The sequence below is a fragment of the Schistocerca serialis genome, chromosome 1, assembly GCF_023864345.2.
Source record: "Schistocerca serialis cubense isolate TAMUIC-IGC-003099 chromosome 1, iqSchSeri2.2, whole genome shotgun sequence".
In the NCBI taxonomy this organism is placed as follows: Eukaryota; Metazoa; Arthropoda; class Insecta; order Orthoptera; family Acrididae; genus Schistocerca; species Schistocerca serialis.
The window spans coordinates 825,494,959-825,514,467 of record NC_064638.1 but is presented as its reverse complement, the minus strand read 5'-3'; positions in this window follow the sequence as shown (position 1 = coordinate 825,514,467).

Genomic DNA, 19,509 nt, shown 5'->3' with positions numbered 1-19,509 from the left:
GCGTCGCTGCGGTCCGGTCCCAGGTCGACGGGCACGTGCACCTTCCGCCGACCACTGGCGACAACATCGATGTACTGTGGAGACCTCACGCCCCACGTGTTGAGCAATTCGGCGGTACGTCCACCCGGCCTCCCGCATGCCCACTATACGCCCTCGCTCAAAGTCCGTCAACTGCACATACGGTTCACGTCCACGCTGTCGCGGCATGCTACCAGTGTTAAAGACTGCGATGGAGCTCCGTATGCCACGGCAAACTGGCTGACACTGACGGCGGCGGTGCACAAATGCTGCGCAGCTAGCGCCATTCGACGGCCAACACCGCGGTTCCTGGTGTGTCCGCTGTGCCGTGCGTGTGATCATTGCTTGTACAGCCCTCTCGCAGTGTCCGGAGCAAGTATGGTGGGTCTGACACACCGGTGTCAATGTGTTCTTTTTTCCATTTCCAGGAGTGTATGTTCCAAAATCCTGCTGCATATCGATATTAACGATATCGGCCTGTAATTTAGTGGATTACTCCTACTACATTTCTTGAATATTGGTGTGACTTGTGCAACTTTCCAGTCTTTGGGTACGGATCTTTCGTCGAGCGAACGGTTGTATATGATTGTTAAGTATGGAGCTAACGCATCAGCATACTCCGAAAGGAACCTAATTGGTATACAGTTCCGATAAGAAGCGCTTTCCAAATGGGGTTTAGCAGAAGAATGATGGAAATTAGTAAGGTAGATCGGATAAATAATGAGGTAATGAATCAGCTGAAAAAAAATTTACGGCACTATTTTAGACAAACAAGGGATCGATTAATAGGACACATCCAGAGGCATCAAGGAATCGTCATTTCGTACTGGTGGGAAGTGGGGTGAGGGGGCGGCAGGAAGGAGGGGGAGGGGGTAATACTGCAGAGGGAGACTGACTAAGTCATGGCCACAGTAAGCAAGTTCAAATGGCTGTACGTGGCAGAAATGGAGAAGCTAGGACAGAGTAGATTAGCAAAGACGTGTATTAAACGAGTCCTCGGAGGGAAGGCGAGAACAATAACGTAGAATGGGACACCATCTTTTGTTCTCCGAAAAAAGCTAAGAATTTTAGTCTATACAGACAGCCGGTCTATTTTTCTGCGACTTTCCTAGTCCCGCGGGAAGAGATGCCTGCTGAGGCTGTCATTGTGCACATGATAGGCGCCAGCGGCGTTACGTTCCAGGGAACCGCCGGGACGCGCAGCCTGCCGGATGAAAGCGTTGTAACGCCGTTTTCCGCAACAGGCTATCCGCGGCGCCAGGTTACATAAGAACACGTCGGATCAGGAGCGCCATTAAACATTGCTCACACTCTTTCTTGTATTCTGTCACACTTTCTCCTCGTACGGGGCGCTTCCTCTCCCACTGTTGGCTTTTATCAACACACTCTTCTACTGCCGATTGTGCGACGTCCTTAGGCGTTGGCGAGGCGGCCGTACTTAACGCGCGTGAAATGTGACAGAAAATAGCTTACGCTGAAAAGAATGTGTTTTTCCCGTTCCTTTTGTGATATTGTTTTCATTCTATATGTCGTTCGTCAAGCACTTAAATGCATTGCTTTTGTTGACGAATCCGAATTAGTCAATATTCATATACCCTTATACAGAACCTAACTTTCTTGCCTCAAAAAGCTTTTGACACTAAAAATGCGCTCTACAACAAAAAAAGAAGACGCGCCACGAAGAATTAGCCGAATGGGACGAAAATCGGCAGATGTGATGTACATGCAGAGACAAATAAATGGTTACATTAGAGAAACCTTTTGACAATGTTGACTGGAATTCTCTCTTTCAAATTATGAAGGCGGCAGGGGTAAAATACACGGAGCGAAAGGCTATTTACAGTTTGTACAGAAACCAGATAGCAGTTATAAGAGTCGAGGGACATGATAGGGAAGCAGTGGTTGGGAAGGGAGTGAGACAGGGTTGTAGCCTCTCCCCGATGCTATTCAATCTGTATATTGAGCAAGCAGTAAAGGAAACAAAAGAAAAGTTCGGAGTAGGTATTAAAATCCATGGAGAAGAAATAAAAACTTTGAGGTTCGCCGATGACATTGTTATTCTGTCAGAGACAGCAAAGGACTTGGAAAAGCAGTTGAACGGAATGGACAGTGTCTTGAAAGGAGGATATAAGATGAACATCAACAAAACCAAAACGAGGATAATGGAATGTAGTCGAATTAAGTCGGGTGATGCTGAGGGAATTAGATTAGGAAATGAGACACTTAAAGTAGCAAAGGAGTTTTGCTATTTGGGGAGCAAAATAACTGATGATGGTCGAAATAGAAAGGATATAAAATGTAGACTGGCAATGGAAAGGAAAGCGTTTCTATAGAATAGAAATTTGTTAACATCGAGTATAGATTTAAGTGTCAGGAAGTCGTTTCTGAAAGTATTTGTATGGAGTGTAGTCATGTATGGAAGTGAAACATGGACGATAATTAGTTTGGACAAGAAGAGAATAGACGCTTTCGAAATGTGGTGCTACAGAAGAATGCTGAAGATTAGATGGATAGATCATATAACTAATGAGGAGGTACTGGTTCAAATGGTTCAAATGGCTCTGAGCACTATGGGACTTAACAGCTGTGGTCATCAGTCCCCTAGAGCTTAGAACTACTTAAACCTAACTAACCTAAGGACATCACACACATCCATGCCCGAGGCAGGATTCGAACCTGCGACCGTAGCAGTCGCACGGTTCCGGACTGCGCGCCTAGAACCGCGAGATGAGGAGGTACTGAATAGGATTGGGGAGAAGAGGAGTTTGTGGCACAACTTGACAAGAAGAAGGGATCGGTTAGTAGGACATGTTCTGAGGCATCAAGGGATCACCAATTTAGTATTGGAGGGCAGCGTGGAGGGTAAAAATCGTAAAGGGAGACCAAGAGATGAATACACTAAGCAGATTCAGAAGGATATAGGCTGCAGTAGGTACTGGGAGATGAAGAAGCTTGCACAGGATAGAGCAGCATGGAGAGCTGCATCAAACCAGACTCAGGACTGAAGACCACAACAACAACAACAACAACAATGTCCGAAAAGTCGGATGATTAATTCAAGAGAAAGAGATTCACAAATACAGCAATTCACTAACTCCTCGGTGCACTTCTTACCCTTACGCAGGCAGTCACTGGGCTTGGCACTGACTGATAAGAGTTGCTGGGTGTCGTCCTGAAGGATATCGTGCCAAATTCTGTCCAATTGGAGCGTTATATCGACAAAATCCCGAGTTGGTTCGAGGGCCCTGCCCATAATGTTCCATATGTTCTCAATTGGGGAAACATCCGGCGACCTTTCCGGCCAAGACAGGGTTTGGCCAGCATGAAGACAAACAGTATAAACTCTTGCTGTGTGTCAGCCGGCCCCGGTAGCCAAGCGGTTCTAGGCGCTTCAGTCCGGATCCGCGCGACTGCTACGGTCGCAGGTTCGAATCCTGCCTCGGGCATGGATGTGTGTGATGTCCTTAGGTTAGTTAGGTTTAAGTAGTTCTAAGTACTAGGGGACTGATGACCTCAGATGTTAAGTCCCATGGTGCTCAGAGCCATTTTTTTGAATCTTGCTGTGTGCGGGCAGGCATTACCTTGCTGAAACTTAAGCCCGTGATGGCTTGCCATGAAGGGCAAAAAACGGGCTTAGAACATCGTAGATTTATCCCTGTGCCGTAAGGGCGCCACGGTTGACGACCAAAGGGGTCCTTCCATGAAATGAAATGGAAACCCAGACCATCACTCCCAGTCATTGGGCCATATGGCGGACAGCGGTCATGTTGGTATCTCACTGCTGTCCAGTGCGTCTTCAGACACCTCTTCAACCTGGAATCTCATTGAATGGAGAAAAATTGTCTTCAATGATGAGTCCCATTGGGTCATATGGCAGGCAGTGGTCATGTTGGTATCTCACTGCTGTCCAGTGCGTCTCCAGACACCTCTTCAACCTGGAATCTCATTGAATGGAGTAGAATTGTCTTCAGTGATGAGTCCCATTGGGTCATATGGCAGGCAGTGGTCATGTTGGTATCTCACTGCTGTCCAGTGCGTCTCCAGACACCTCTTCAACCTGGAATCTCATTGAATGGAGTAGAATTGTCTTCAGTGATGAGTCCCATTGGGTCATATGGCAGGCAGTGGTCATGTTGGTATCTCACTGCTGTTCAGTGCGTCTCCAGACACCTCTTCAACCTGGAATCTCATTGAATGGAGAAGAATTGTCTTCAGTGATGAGTCCCATTGGGTCATATGGCGGGAGGTGGTCATGTTGGTATCTCACTGCTGTCCAGTGCGTCTCCAGATACCTCTTCAACCTGGAATCTCGTTGAATGGAGTAGAATTGTCTTCAGTGATGAGTCCCATTGGGTCATATGGCAGGCAGTGGTCATGTTGGTATCTCACTGCTGTCCAGTGCGTCTCCAGACACCTCTTCAACCTGGAATCTCGTTGAATGGAGTAGAATTGTCTTCAGTGATGAGTCCCACTTCGAACTGAAGCCCGATGATCAGCGAAGACGAGTCAGGAGATGGCCTCTGGATAGCTGACTGTCGCCCGCTATACAGCCTGACAGCTGGGAGTGATGGCCTGAGGTGCCATTTCTTTTCATAGCAGGATTCATTTGGTTGGAACCCGTGAGGACTTGCAGCCGATGACATTCTACGCCCCGTTTTGTTGCCCTTCACGGCAATCCATTTTGGGCTTACGTTTCAGGAAGATAATGCCCGCCCACACACGGCGAGAGTTGGAGTTCTAATAATTGTAACTAGCGCCTAACCTATAAATTATGACTTTCTTTGAATAAATCTTGGAGTAGTAAAATTTACAGTGGTTTAGTAGAGATGTGACTTTCCTCCCCTTCAGTGTTCTAGGGTTAATGACTGGGCTCAAGTCAATGGGCGAAAAACAGCCACAGAGAAACTGTGGCCAACTTCGAGTTCAACACCCTATTGGTCAGTCGGCCCACTGGAATCCTGACATTGCATAAGAGATAAAATCACAACTTACTACACCGTGCATTTTCTGCGTTGTCTGGCAGCCTGAAGACGTGCAGGTTATCTGCCGCTATGAGTAATGGCGTTTTTCTCCAGAGGAAGGGAGTAAAAGTGTGCCTATATTTTAAGGACGACCTGATGGTGATTTATTTATGTACTTAGTATGTGCCACACATGGTATTACTAGACATTTAAAGCAAAAACACCTAATGTAAAAAATTGTTATGCTCAGATTAGTTGCAGCCATCCTCTGAAGGCACATGAGTATTGGAAGAAAGAGCTCCATTGAGTCACCAGAGCATGCTCTCAACTCAGACTCTTAGCAAGATGACGGATGGATTGTCTTGGACCACCACATTCACAGGTTTATGTAGGAAATTTCCTCATTTCTGCACAAATAATGTGTCCATTGCCAAAACTATACACACTGAATCGCCAAGGAAACTCGTATAGGCATGCGTATTCAAATGCAGAGATATGAAAACAGAGAGAATATGGTACTGCGGTCGGGAACGCCTATATGAGACAACAAGTGTCTGGCGCAGTTGTTAGATCGGTTACTGCTGCCACAATGGCAAGTTATCAAGATTTAAGAGAGATTGAACGTGGTGCTATAGTCGGCGCAGGAGCGATGGGACACAGAATCTCCGAGGTAGCGATGAAGTGGGGATTTTGCAGAACGACCATTTCACGAGTGTACCGTGAATATCAGGAATCCGATAAAGCATCAAATATCCGACATCGCTGCCACCGGAAAAAGATCCTACAAGAACGGGACCAACGACGACTGAAGAAAATCGTTTAACGTAACAGAAGTGCAAACGTTCCGCAAATAGCTGCAGATTTCAATGCTGGGCCATCAACAAGTGTCTGCATGCTAACCTTTCAAGGAAACATTATCGATATGGTCTATTGCAGCCGGAGGCCCACTCGTGTACCCTTGATGACTGCACGACACAAAGCTTTACCCCTCGCCTGGGCCTGTCAACACCGACATTGGAATGTTGATGACTGGAAACATTTTGCCTGGTCCAATGAGTCTCGTTTCAAATTGTATCGAGCGGATGGACGTGCGCGGATATAGCGACAACCTCATGAATCCATGGACCCTGCTTGTCAGCAGGAGACTGTTCAAGCTGGTGGAGGCTGTGTAACGGTCTGGGACGTGTGCAGTTGGAGTGATATGAGGCCCCCTGAAGGTATAGATGCGGCTCTGGCAGGTGACCCGTACGTAAGCACCCTGTCTGATCACCTGCGTCCATTCATGTCCATTCCATTGTGCATTCTGACGGACTTGGGCAGTTCCAGCAGGACAATGCGACAGACCGCACGTTCAGAACTGCTACAGAGTGGCTCTAGAAAGACTCTTCTGAATTTAAACACTTCCGCTGGCCACCAAACTTCCTAGGCATTAACATTATTGAGCATATCTGGGATGCCTTGCAACGTGCTATTCAGAAGAGATCTCCACCGACTCGTACTAATAGAATTTATGGACAGACTTGCAGGATTCATGGTGTCACTTTCCTCCAGCACTACTTCAGACATTAGTCGGGTCCATGTCACGTTGTATTGCTGCACTTGTGCGTGCTCGCGGTTGCCCTACACGATATTAGGCAGGTGTATCAGTTTCTTTGGCTCTTCAGTGTAAAATTTTCCACACCTGACGAGAGAGTACAAAACCCCTGGTAATAACCGATGAATCTGCATTGCGTGACAAATGAACTTATGCACGCAGAAGACATGGTGGTATGTCAACGTAGCTTCGTACATGTAGACGCTATCGGTGCTTATGTAAATAAAAAATGTTCAAATGTGTGTGAAATCTTATGAGACTTAACTGCTAAGTTCATCAGCCCCTAAGCTTACACACTACTTAACCTAAATTATCCTAAGGACAAACACACACATCCATGTCCGAGGGAGGACTCGAACCTCCGCCGGGATCAGCCGCACAGTCCATGACTGCAGCGGCTAGACCGCTCGGCTAATCCCGCGCGGCCCTATGTAAATAATTAAGCTGCAATTTTCTGTGATATGTAGAATGGCCATCAAGGTTAAGTGTTGTTCGTGTTTGATGTTGTTACAATGCGTGGTATGGTGTATAAAGTGCGTTACAATGGCAGTCGGTGAATGATTATTGTGGAGGACGCGGAGGTGCCGCGTTATCCGCAAGCTGACAGAGCCGAGGTCACCATTGGGCCAGCTTGTCGGATCGTGCAATATCCTGATTTGTGCGGCATTTAGGTGTGACAGTGCCCCGATGTAGGACTGCGTGAGAACGTGAGAGCAGACGTACTTGTCAAGGTTCCAGTCGACCCCGTCTGACCACTACGGCCTCCCTGCAAAGTTCTCTTTCATCCCGGGCCATTGGTCAAAGGCTGGCAACAGCCTGACTAGCGAATTACATGCCTTGTGTAGGCTGCCGTTAACACCACAACACAAAATGCTGCGTTTCGAGTGGCTCCGTGACTGCGAAGCTTGAACTTCCTATCAATGGTGCCGCACTGTGTTCACCGACGAACTGCGGTTCTGCACTACCCCTGATGACCATCATCAGCGAATGTGGCGGCGATCGGTGCAGAGATCCCATTCTTCCAATGTTTTTGAGGCGCACAGCGTTGTTACTCCTGGGGTCATAATGTGTGGCGCCATTGGGTATTACTTTAGGTCACGGCTGGTAGTGAATGAGGGAACTCCTACGGCACGACGATACGTCACAGACATCCTACGTCTTCATGTGCTACCTCTCAAGCGAGAGTATCGTGTTGCCATTTTTCAACAGGACAATGCCCGCCCCCTTGAACTGTATGCTTGGTATTGAAATATTCCCGTGGTGTCCGCAGATCTGTCCCCGATAGAAAATGTGGGGGACCAGCTCAACTCTGTCGCTGTTCTGGTGTCCAAGATGTCGAGGACCAGTTACGAAGTCTGTCGTGGGTCAATTTGCCTTGTGTCAGGAAACAATAGCTTTATGACACTCCTTCCATCTGAATCGCTGCAGACATCCAGAACAGAGCGGATGCAACGTTATGCACACAAATGGGCTCATACTGCCACGTCCTTTGCAAATTTGACTCGATTCTCGCAACGCCTGGAATAACATCATATACCCTCTCAACCCGTGAAGTTCCATTTCCTTCCTTTCTCGCCTTGTGCGTGCTTCACTGTTTTTGTTAGGCAGTGTACTAGGCCACGTAGACAGTAGGGGGTGTGCCATCTGCCACTGATTTTAAGGCTATCGGCAACGAGCTATTGAGCGAGATGCTAGGGTGGGTTTCGGGACTGTAGACAATTTCTAGACAACCAAGGTAAGTCCTGGTGGGTGAGCCATTCAGGATTATCTTGTATTCTTTCATGTGAGCTCTCTCTCTGCCCATTGGGGCAGAGTTATATGGTCGAGAACTGGAAGCCAGTACAGTGGAATAAACTTGATGCACCCAGTAACAATCCTCACTGCCGTATGTAATTGGGAATTTATCGTTTTATACTGAGCACTATTCAACTAGACTGGCGCACAGTATTCGCCTGCAGAGTAGACTAGGTTTAGTGCTGAAGTTTCTTGTAATTTGACATGAGAGTTCGAATGTAGACTGAAGCAAATTAAAAAAATCTTGCCATGTTGGTCGCTGTTTCAACCGACTGTGCAACTGTAATATGTGTTCGCAAATGACTGGAGGATTACGATGAAGACTTCAAAGTACTTCCTTCTTCATCAGGATCTTAACCCACTCGAACACCTAGGTGGCCACCTCAATCGCCTAGTTCACTGTGAGCCCTCTGGCGCCCACGTTTCTACAGTTGCATGGGACACTGCTGCAAAAAAAACCTTGAAGACCTGTCAGCGTCTGACTGAATCACTTGTAACTCGGCTAGCAGTTATCCCGGACACTGCCAGGTTGTCATAATAATGCTACTCTACTGTACCGTCTACTAGCCACTAAGAGACGGAGTCGCCTGCGGAGTTGAGAGCAGTACCGCTGCACCAGGAAGAAAGAGGCCTGCTTGCTTCAACCCCTACTCCAGCCTCAACGGTGGCGCCAGGTTGCGCCCATTGTTTGGCGCGCCGGCAGCAGATGGGCGATAAGCGCTGAGGTGTCACGGGCCATGGCAGCTGGGCGCCCGCCAGCCTCAGCACTGCCGTAAACGGCTCAGTCCCGTACCTGCACCAAACAACACGACCGTATAATAAGTGAATAGGACCCTATGTGGACAGTGTGTTAGATCAGTGCAGCCGTAAACGGTTCAGTCCCGTAGCTGCATCAAACAACACGAATGTATGATAAGTGAGCAGGACCCTATGTGGATAGTGGGCTAGATCAGTGCTGCCGTAAACGGCTCAGTCCCGTAGCTACACCAGACAACACGACAGTACGATAAGTCAATCGGACCCCATGAAGATACTGGACTAGATCAGCGCAGGCATAAAGACCATAGTTCTGTAACGGCATCTGTCAACGTTACAGTATGATAAACCAGTTGGACCCTATGCAGACAGTGGGCTAGATCAGTGCTGCCATCAACGACTCAATTCTGTAGCTGCATCAGCCAGCACGACAGTATGATAAGTTCAAATGATTCAAATGGCTCTGAGCACTATGGGACTTAACGTTATGGTCATCAGTCCCCTAGAACTTTGAACTACTTAAACCTAACTAACCTAAGGACATCACACAACACCCAGTCATCACGAGGCAGAGAAAATCCCTGACCCCGCCGGGAATCGAACCCGGGCGCGGGAAGCGAGAACGCTATCGCACGACCACGAGCTGCGGACAGTATGATAAGTCATTAGGACCCTACGTGGACAATGGACTAGATCAGTGCCGCCATTAACGGCTCAGTCCTGCAGTCTTCTGAGACTCTGAAGACGTTATTCTGTTGGATGTTCTCCCTCGTGGGGCAACGATCAACTCTTAATCGTATTGCGCTACTCTCCTGAAATTAAAGAAACGACTTCAGAGTGTTCGTCACCACAAAAATGCAAACGAACTTCTCCTTCTCCCTGACAACTTAAAGGCTTACAGAAGTCTGCGCACCTGAGAGGACCTGACAAAACTTCATTGGGCTATTCTTCCTCGTTCACCATCCAGTCCAGATATCGCACCTTCCGACTTCCATCTGTTTGGCCCAACGAAGGATGCAATCTGATGGATGCAGAACGTGTATCACGGTGAGGAAATAGGTGCAGTAAGACGTTGGCTTCGACGTCGACCAGCAGGGTCATACCTCGCAGGCATACAGGCTCTTTTAGTAAGGTGGGGTAAGGCTATCGCACTGAACTGAGATTATGTTGAAAAACAGGGTCTAGTAGCCAAAAGATTGGGGAAAAATATAATCTATTGAAATTATGAATGAACCCAAATTACTTTCAGAAAAAAAACTGTGTTGAATCAGTTGTTGAACGCCCCTCGCAAAACATGGACTATAATGACACTGTACTTTACACAAACATAATTTACATTTAGAACTGTAGGATTGTTTAAACACACATTTTTAAGTTCAATATGTGCAATATCGCCTTCAGTTCCTAACAAAACGGTGGAATCCAAGAGATTTTCCAGACAAAACCATGAATTGGTTCAAATGGCTTTGAGCACTATGGGACTTAACGTCCGAGGTCATCAGTCCCCTAGAACTTTGTTGTTGCTGTGGTCTTCAGTCCTGAGACTGGTTTGATGCAGCTCTCCATGCTACTCTATCCTGTGCAAACTGCTTCATCTCCCAGTACGTACTGCAGCCTACATCCTTCTGAATTTGCTTAGTGCATTCATCTCTTGGTCTCCCTCTACGATTTTTACCCTCCACGCTGCCCTCCAATACTAAATTGGTGATCCCTTGATGCCTAGATGCCCTAGAACTTAGAACTACTTAAACCTAACTAACCTAAGGACATCACACACATCCATGCCCTAGGCAGGATTCAAACCTGCGACCGTAGCAGTCGCGCGGTTCCGGACTGAAGCGCCTAGAACCGCTCTGCCGCAGCGGCCGGCAATTCATGAATTCTGAGGACATTGATTTCAAGCCTTCAAGGGAACCTAAATCAAATGACTTGATAGAAGATGACAGGTAATTACAGATGAAACGCAAGCTCGAAAATCAGCAGTGTCCAATTCAAAATAACCTTCCAGACATTTGCATTAAGCGATTTAAAAAAAAAAAAAACACGGAGGAAGTTGAATTGGATATCTGGACAACGGTTTGTACCACTGTCTTCCCGAATGCGAGTGTAGAGTGCTAACGACTCCGCTATCTCGCACAGTAAGTTGGTAGATTCACATGATACAGTGTGCTCTCCAAATTGATATCACCTAAAAGTACTGACCCTGAAAATATTTGACGACATTCATTGTTAAAACACTAATTATGTATCTAACGTTTTTCTTTAAAAGGTCTACTAGAACAATGCCGTATCATTTCCCCGAGATGTCCCCTACAAGTTCCCCGTGTTTCATCTCGACACACTGAACTAGGTTCCCCTGGTGAAGAATAACTAAAACAGCAATTGATTCAAGGTCACTAAGACATGCTCACACATAAAGCAGGCATACTGGATAGCACTGGACTCTAATTCGGAAGGACACCGTTTCATATCCAGCCCGACTATCCAGATTTATCAAAGTTGTTCTCTACCGAAACTACGGTTCAGTAGGTTTCGGTATAGCACGTAAATGACGTAGTAAATGCTAGAGAAAGTGGGAGTCGACAACTTCTCTTCGTTTGTTTATGTGTTCGTTTTGCATATAATTGGGACCGCACAACATTCAGTGCTAGTCCATTGTGTATTTTATACCTTACACAGTGTAAATTACGTTTTATAAATAATAAAAATTAGTTGATTGCGTAACTTCTGCGCTTTTATGTAGCCAAATCAGTTACTTCTGACACAAGTACAGTTTACATACACAAACATAAAAGACTTTACATAATTATTGTTATAATTTTATACTCAATAGAACGTTCTTCATCACGATCCAAGGCAAGAGCTTACTGTTATTATTGACAAACATGAAAGTTGTTTATAATTAATAGAAAGATGTTTTGTATAAGTTCGAGTAAGTATTGAAGCGGTTTTGATATACTTTTGTGTTTTTTTTTTAATTTTACCCATAAATGAGGAAACTGCGTTTTCCAGCGCTATAGGAAAAATCTGTATTGTCTTTCTTTTATTTTTACTATGATCTCCATCTTTTTCACGTTACGGATCAACTATTATCGAATAAAACCTATATTTGACATTCGCAACTTTAATTTTGCTATAAATACTGTTTATTTTTAAGTAACAGACAGAAGGTTAGCTACGCAGAGCAAAAATGTTCCGAGGGTTTAGCGGACCTTTATATATCCTCACTCAGTTTTTAGACAGCTCACCACTTCTGGTTGCTGTGGGAATCTAGTAAGACACTGATCGCATATATAAACGAAGCGAACGAGATGAGGTAACGCTCAGTAGTTATGCAAAACACCTAACCTACAGGTAATGTGGGTACGACCTTAACAGGCCAAGGCTACTAGGAGTACAACCATCATCTACACATACTTATCACGTCTACGGTAGTCTATAGTAGCTTTACGACTCTACAATTTACGTATCTCGTGATTTCTCTAAATGCTTAAGCCAAACACTGGGATGATTTCTTAGAAAGGGCGTGGCCCAAACCGAACTTCTGGTCTGTTTCTAAAGACCTCGTCATCGACAGATTGTTAAACACTAACCCGCCTTTTTTCAACTCGACACGTCCGAGTTCAGCGAATACTTAATTAGTCGAATCTGCTGCAAGTTGTGTCGTTGTGTCTTAAGAGTTACTCGTTTCTAGTGGGTTGTAATCATGGCGACTTCAGCAAGATAGAAAGACAGATCACAAACGGCGTTCGCGGCTTCTTACAAAATTCCATTATAAATACCATTACGGAACTGTAGCGTGGATACAGGTCAGTATGCTTCTAGAAGCTGTCCAAATATAGTATGTTTTGGTTAGTGTACTTTAAGTTATGAACATTAACATCATCTTAAGTAAACGTCCTTTCAACATTTTCCCACTGAGCAAAGTATATGGATTTTAACATTAATATTGACGGTTTTGCTTCTATCATTTTTCCAAAAGGAAAACAAGAAGAAACGTTGAGTTTGGCTGTGATGTGTAATGTGTTTCCCCTTATTTTTTTTAGTAGGTAGATTGATTTCTTAATTTCTTCCTATCCCGCAATGTGAGGCTTCAATTCATCGGACTTTCTAACAAATTGTGCTTGTAGAGTTGACGCAAATTTTGGCACCTAGTGTTGAAAACCTAAGAGTAAGTCTCTACAAAGCACTAACATAAATGTGAAGAAACCAGCGCCTGGGTGCTAATACCATATATTGAGTCATACCGACGGCATGATAAATGAAACGTTTATTTATCTAAAAGGGAAATTCTGCCTGGATGTCCTAAGGAACTATAGAGAAAGCCGACACACATCACACAGACAAATAGCTGGATTGGGGTCACAGCATGTCGCATGTCACCAAATGCCGCGTTTCACAGAGGACCTTTCCTTCTTCCAGACACGTGGATCCCAGCAGTGGTGGAATCATTCCTACGGTTCTTATGTAACTCCTTGTATTATTCGTCGCTCCATAATATAACAACAGAGACTATAGAGACTTGAACTTTTACTTTATAGACTGACGAAGAAATCTTGTGAAGTCGCCCCCGCGTTTGTGTTGGAGATATTCGCCTACTGCCAGTAATACTCTTACGATAACACTGATAAGTACTTCACTGGTCATAGAAGCCTCTATCAACGGCAGAGAAGATCCTTTCAGTAATAAGTTTTTTGGTGTCAAATGCCAATTTTAATTCACGAAGAAGTTTTTAAATCCGTGCTTCAGAGGCACAACAACCTGTGATAGTGAACCGAATAGTTTATTTTTCAGAAACAATCAGGTGCCCAAAAATGGTTCAAATGGCTCTAAGCACTATGGGACTTAATATCTGAGGTCATCAGTCCCCTAGACCTAGAACTACATAAACCTAACTAACATAAGGACATCAGACACATCAGTGCCCGAGGCAGGATTCGAACCTGCGACCGTAGCAGCCGCGTGGTTCCGGACTGAAGCACCTAGAACCGCTCGGTCACAGCGGCCGGCCCAATCAGGTGCAAAAGTCTCTGATTTGTAAGAAAGTTCGTCAACCCTATGCTCTAATTACCGAAGAAATTGAGACAGGTTGTACAAGTGGTGCGAGAGAATATCGGCTATGTCTGGCTAATGCTGCACGGCCCGGAGAGAGAAGTACTTATAGCCGTATCGTCAAAAATGAGGAAAATACTTAAAGTGAAATTTTCCTGTAACTCGGCAGTTAACAGAATGCACATGTGACGAGTGTAAACCGGATACGGAATAGCGTTTCCGGATACTGCACCCGGCCCAGAGGCTGTCAGAACGGTCACATACCGCGCAACAACATACTGAATGCGTTACCGACAGTATCGGACCTGGATTTCGATGGTTGGACTTGTCTGTGAGGCGAATGCCGCAACCTTTCATCAACACTTCTCCAAATAAATTTCTAATTGTGTTACCTGAAACTGAGTGTACGTCTGCAGCAATCATGATAAAGAGGTACAACAACGTACCTGACGCCCCAGCTAAATTTATTTAGTGTTTTCCAGTAACATGTATTATACTGTAATGATAGACAACGATTTTCTGCATATAATGGAACAAAGAAATGATAACCTGCAATGATTCGCTTGATACTGTGAGGGAAGAAAGGGAGGAAAAACAGTATTTTAGCGTCCCGTCGGCAACTGGATTGTTAGAGACAGAAACCAAGATCGTACAGAGGGAGAATGGGGAGGGAAGTCGCCTGGACTAATTGCGGGAAATACTGCGAAACCTAAATCTGGATGGCGGGAAGTGAATTTGTGATCCCGAATTTTTTTGAGACAGCTAGATGAATTGATTCATGACTAACCAAAATTGGGCCTACACAGACACAATTTAGGCCTTATCAAAACCTGGGTGCCTTAATCACTGCGCTACTTTACTCCTTTACATTGTATGAAGTTTATGTTGACATATCTCTCGACTTGCACAATCTGATTTTCCAGTTAGTTACCGATCCTGTTTTTAACTCGAATCGCCTGAAAATCCGTTTTCTTATGGTTTGTCACGTGTTGCTGATTTTAGATAAGCTGATGACATTCGACAGATAACTTTTTATGTCAGCTCATTTTTGCTACATTTTCTCGACTTGACGGTACCATAAAGTGGCCAAATTGGAGCACAAGGATCATGTAATTCACTATGTTAAAGGTGACGACATTGTTATAAGAGTAGCAGCCTTTGAGCTTCTAAGGCAGTGTCGTAAATATCGGGCAACCCAAAAACAGTTCATCAGGCAAGATGGAATTCTTACAAAAAGTTAAATACCATAACGTCAAACTTGCTGGCAAACGCCAGTCGCTCAAAAAGCTATCCACCAGGAACGAGTCAGTGCAGTTAATACTGCAGGCTCGTAGAAGGCAGAATTTTGTTACGGTTGTCTTAGTGCTCAGTTCGTAACGGCTTTCATGACGACATTCTGTTAATGACAATGGAAAGATAATACCGAAGCGCCAGATGAATGGAGTGATGACATTAAGCAGTACGGAGCCTACACACAGATACGTTCGTACCTCACCGGACAGGAATTTAGCCCTCATCTAAAGAAGAGTACTTAGCATGTCTGGCGCAACGAGTTGGATTGTGCGAGCCGTTGAAAGGACTCTGACTCAATTACTGCCTTTTAGGGCGCGCCAGCGTCGGAGCCGACGGCGCAGGCGAGCCGCTGTTTCTTCCGCCGTTACTCAACGTCTGCACTCGCCGACGTCAATTAGCGGAGGGAGCTGTCCTACGTAGCTCTAGCGGACACGGGCGGCCCGGCGACTCCTTCATCACGGCCGGCCTCAAACTCCCGTCCAGTCATAACTCATGCCGTCGTGCCCCCACCTCAATGGAAAAGCAATCTCGACCGTAGTATAATGCAACAGATAGACGCTGTTGTCGGTAATAGCATCCTAGCGAAGACGTCTGACCACACTCTTCCACGAACGAGCTGTGGCCTAGGTCTGCGCGGATGAGTGAAGTGCTATCCGCGCTTCATCCACCATGTTCCTAATCTGCACCCTGAAGTCTTTTATCCGAACTTTGCAAAAGCTGACTACGAGCACAGGAACCGATCACGTTCAGGTTTCAATACAACATTGGTCGGCGAAGTCTTGATACGTCCCTTAAGTTACAATTTCCTGACACAATTACTGAATAACAATTTTATGAGTTTTTCTGAGGGTCGTTTCCTCGACACTGAGAAGACAAATGAAGTTGTTACAAGTTGTCGTCACACACTGCATACTGTAAAAGGTTTGTAGTATGGTACATTTATAAAAATGTACGTTAATTTCCCACTATACTGAAGCATGTTAATGTGTACGCTTCTCCAACTAATGATTCAAATGGCTCTGAGCACTATGGGACTTAACATCCGAGGTCATCAGTCCCCTGGACTTAGAAGTACTTAACCCTAACTAACCTAAGGACATCACACTCATCCATGCCCGAGGCAGGATGCGAACCTGCGACCGTAGCAGCAGCGCGGTTCCGGACTGAAGCGCCTAGAACCGCTCGGTCACGACGGCCAGCCTTCTCCAACTAATACGCGGTGTGTTGTGTACTTATATATTTAAGAGAAACGTTAAGAGATTCATTGATTATACAGGGTGTTACAAAAAGGTACGGCCAAACTTTCAGGAAACATTCCTCACACACAAAGAAAGAAAATATGTTATGTGGACATGTGTCCGGAAACTCTTACTTTCCATGTTAGAGCTCATTTTATTACTTCTCTTCAAATCACATTAATCATGGAATGAAAACACACAGCAACAGAACGTAAAGAGAACATTTGCACTGAAATAAGGATTGACACATTGTTGGATGAACCATTCGCAGAAGTGTACCCGTGGAGGCCAATCAGCTGCTGATAGTGCCTGCACACGCTGTACATGGTACGGAAACAACTGGTTCTCCCGTAGCACTCTCCATACAGTGACGAGGGCAACGTTACCTTGTACAGCAGCAACTTCTCTGACGCTGACATTAGGGTTATCAACTGCACGAAGAATTGCCTCGTCCATTGCAGGTGTCCTCGTCGTTCTAGGTCTTCCCCAGTCGCGAGTCATAGCCTGGAATGTTCCGTGCTCCCTAAGACGCCGATCAATTGCTTCGAACGTCTTCCTGTTGGGACACCTTCGTTCTGGAAATTTGTCTCGATACAAACGTACCGCGCCACGGCTATTGCCCCGTGCTAATCCATACATCAGATGGGCATCTGCCAACTCCGCATTTGTAGACATTGCACTGACTGCAAAACCACGTTCGTGATGAACACTAACCTGTTGATGCTACGTACTGATGTGCTTGATGGTAGTACTGTAGAGCAATGAGTCGCATGTCACCACAAGCACCGAAGTCAACATTACCTTCCATCAATTGGGCCAACTGGCGGTGAATCGAGGAAGTACAGTACATACTGACGAAACTAAAATGAGCTCTAACATGGAAATTAAGCGTTTCCGGACACATGTCCACATAACATCTTTTCTTTATTTGTGTGTGAGGAATGTTTCCTAAAAGTTTGGCCGTACCTTTTTGTATCACCCTGTATACCGTACACTAACTACGTCTTATGTGAAACACAAACGGGAGTCAAAGGATGGAGCGCAAGCTCCAAAGGATCGAGTGTTCTATAACAACGTCCATGTCTTTTTTGTAGCATCTTTCGGTAACTGCGTAAGTAACAGTTGTTAAAAAAACACTACAGGAATGACTTACGAGTAGGGACATCAGACGGTACGACGATAATGGAATGTACGTTAAAGTGTGCGTAAAAACAGAAGGAAGGGCATGTCACATCTTTAGCCTTTTCAGATATCAACAGCGCATCTGCTGTCTCCAGGACATTAGGCCTTAAAATTAAAATAGTGACACTCTGTCACCCTTAGGTAGTAGTAGTGACTTTAAACAGTAATTGCATATAATCAAAACAGACAAAAATTTTAAAACCGAGTTCGAGTCTCGGTCCGACACACAGTTTTAATCTGCCAGGTAGTTTCATATCAGCGCACACTCCGGTGCAGAGTGAAAATCTCATTCTGGAAACATCCCCCAGGCTGTGGCTAAGCCATGTCTCCGCAATATCCTTCCTTTCAGGAGTGCTAGCCGGCACGGTAGCTCAGCGTGTTCGGTCAGAGGGTTAGCTGCCCTCCGTAATAAAAAAAGCTGAGTTAACCGATCAACAACGAACTTAAACTGATGTCTTACGACGCCCGCCACTAGCAGATCCAACGAACAAAAGTGAACAAAATGAGAAATTAGGAGCGCCGTGGTCCCGTGGTTAGCGTGAGCAGCTGCGGAACGAGAGGTCCTTGCTTCAAGTCTTCCCTCAAGTGAAAAGTTTAATTCTGGTTGTTGGTTTAGAGTAATGAGTAATGTCACCGATGCTCTATCGAGTTTGCTTGTTAGGGCTGTGGTTCGCGTCTCGACACTTCCGAAATTTTACAGCGTGCTCGGTCAGAGGGTTACATGCCCTCTGTAATAAAAAAACTGAGTTAATCGATCAACGACGAACTTAAACGGATGTCTTACGACGTCCACCCCGAGCAGACGCAACGAACAAAATGAACAGCCGGCACGGTAGCTCAGCGTGTTCGGTCAGAGGGTTAGCAACCCTCTGTAATAATAAAAAAAAAAAAAAAAAAAAAAAAAAAAAAAAAAAAAAAGAGAGAACTGAGCTAATCGATCAACAACGAACTTAAACGGATGTCTTATGACGTCCGCCCCGAGCAGATGCAACGAACAAAAGTGAACAAAATGAGATTAAAAAAAATCTGCCAGGAAGTTTCATATCAGCGCACACTCCGCTACAGAGTGAAAATCTCATTCTGAATACTGTTTATCTTTCCGCCACAAAGTGATTTTTATTGTGGATATCCGCATAAATATCGGCGGATATCCGCATCGACGTGGGACTTTATGCCAAAGTGAGTACAGCAGGGGATACCCAGGAATATAGGCATATCCCCTTACACCTGCATCTGCGCAGACGTCTAACTGTAGCGACCGTCGTCAAACATCAGAAATACGACCCTCCTCTTCATGTCAGGTTCCTGTTTGGAGTACACATTGTGGATGCGATTAAAGAGTTCGTTATAATGCATTGTTTCTGTTAAAAATGTTTACGAATACGCTTTTTTAATCTTAAATTTCGCGGGTAAACGTAAACAACGTTGTCTTATAAGATTCTCCGTTTGGAAAAACGTGTGCTAAAACAGTGACAGCAGTCAAAGCTTCTGTACAGTGCGGATGCTCGAGTGTGAACATATGTAAAATTCGGTGAGGCCACAGTGAAGGCTACTGTATAACTTTCTGTACTGTTCTGCAAAATTAACAGCGAAGTCTGCATCTACAAATTACAACAAAAAC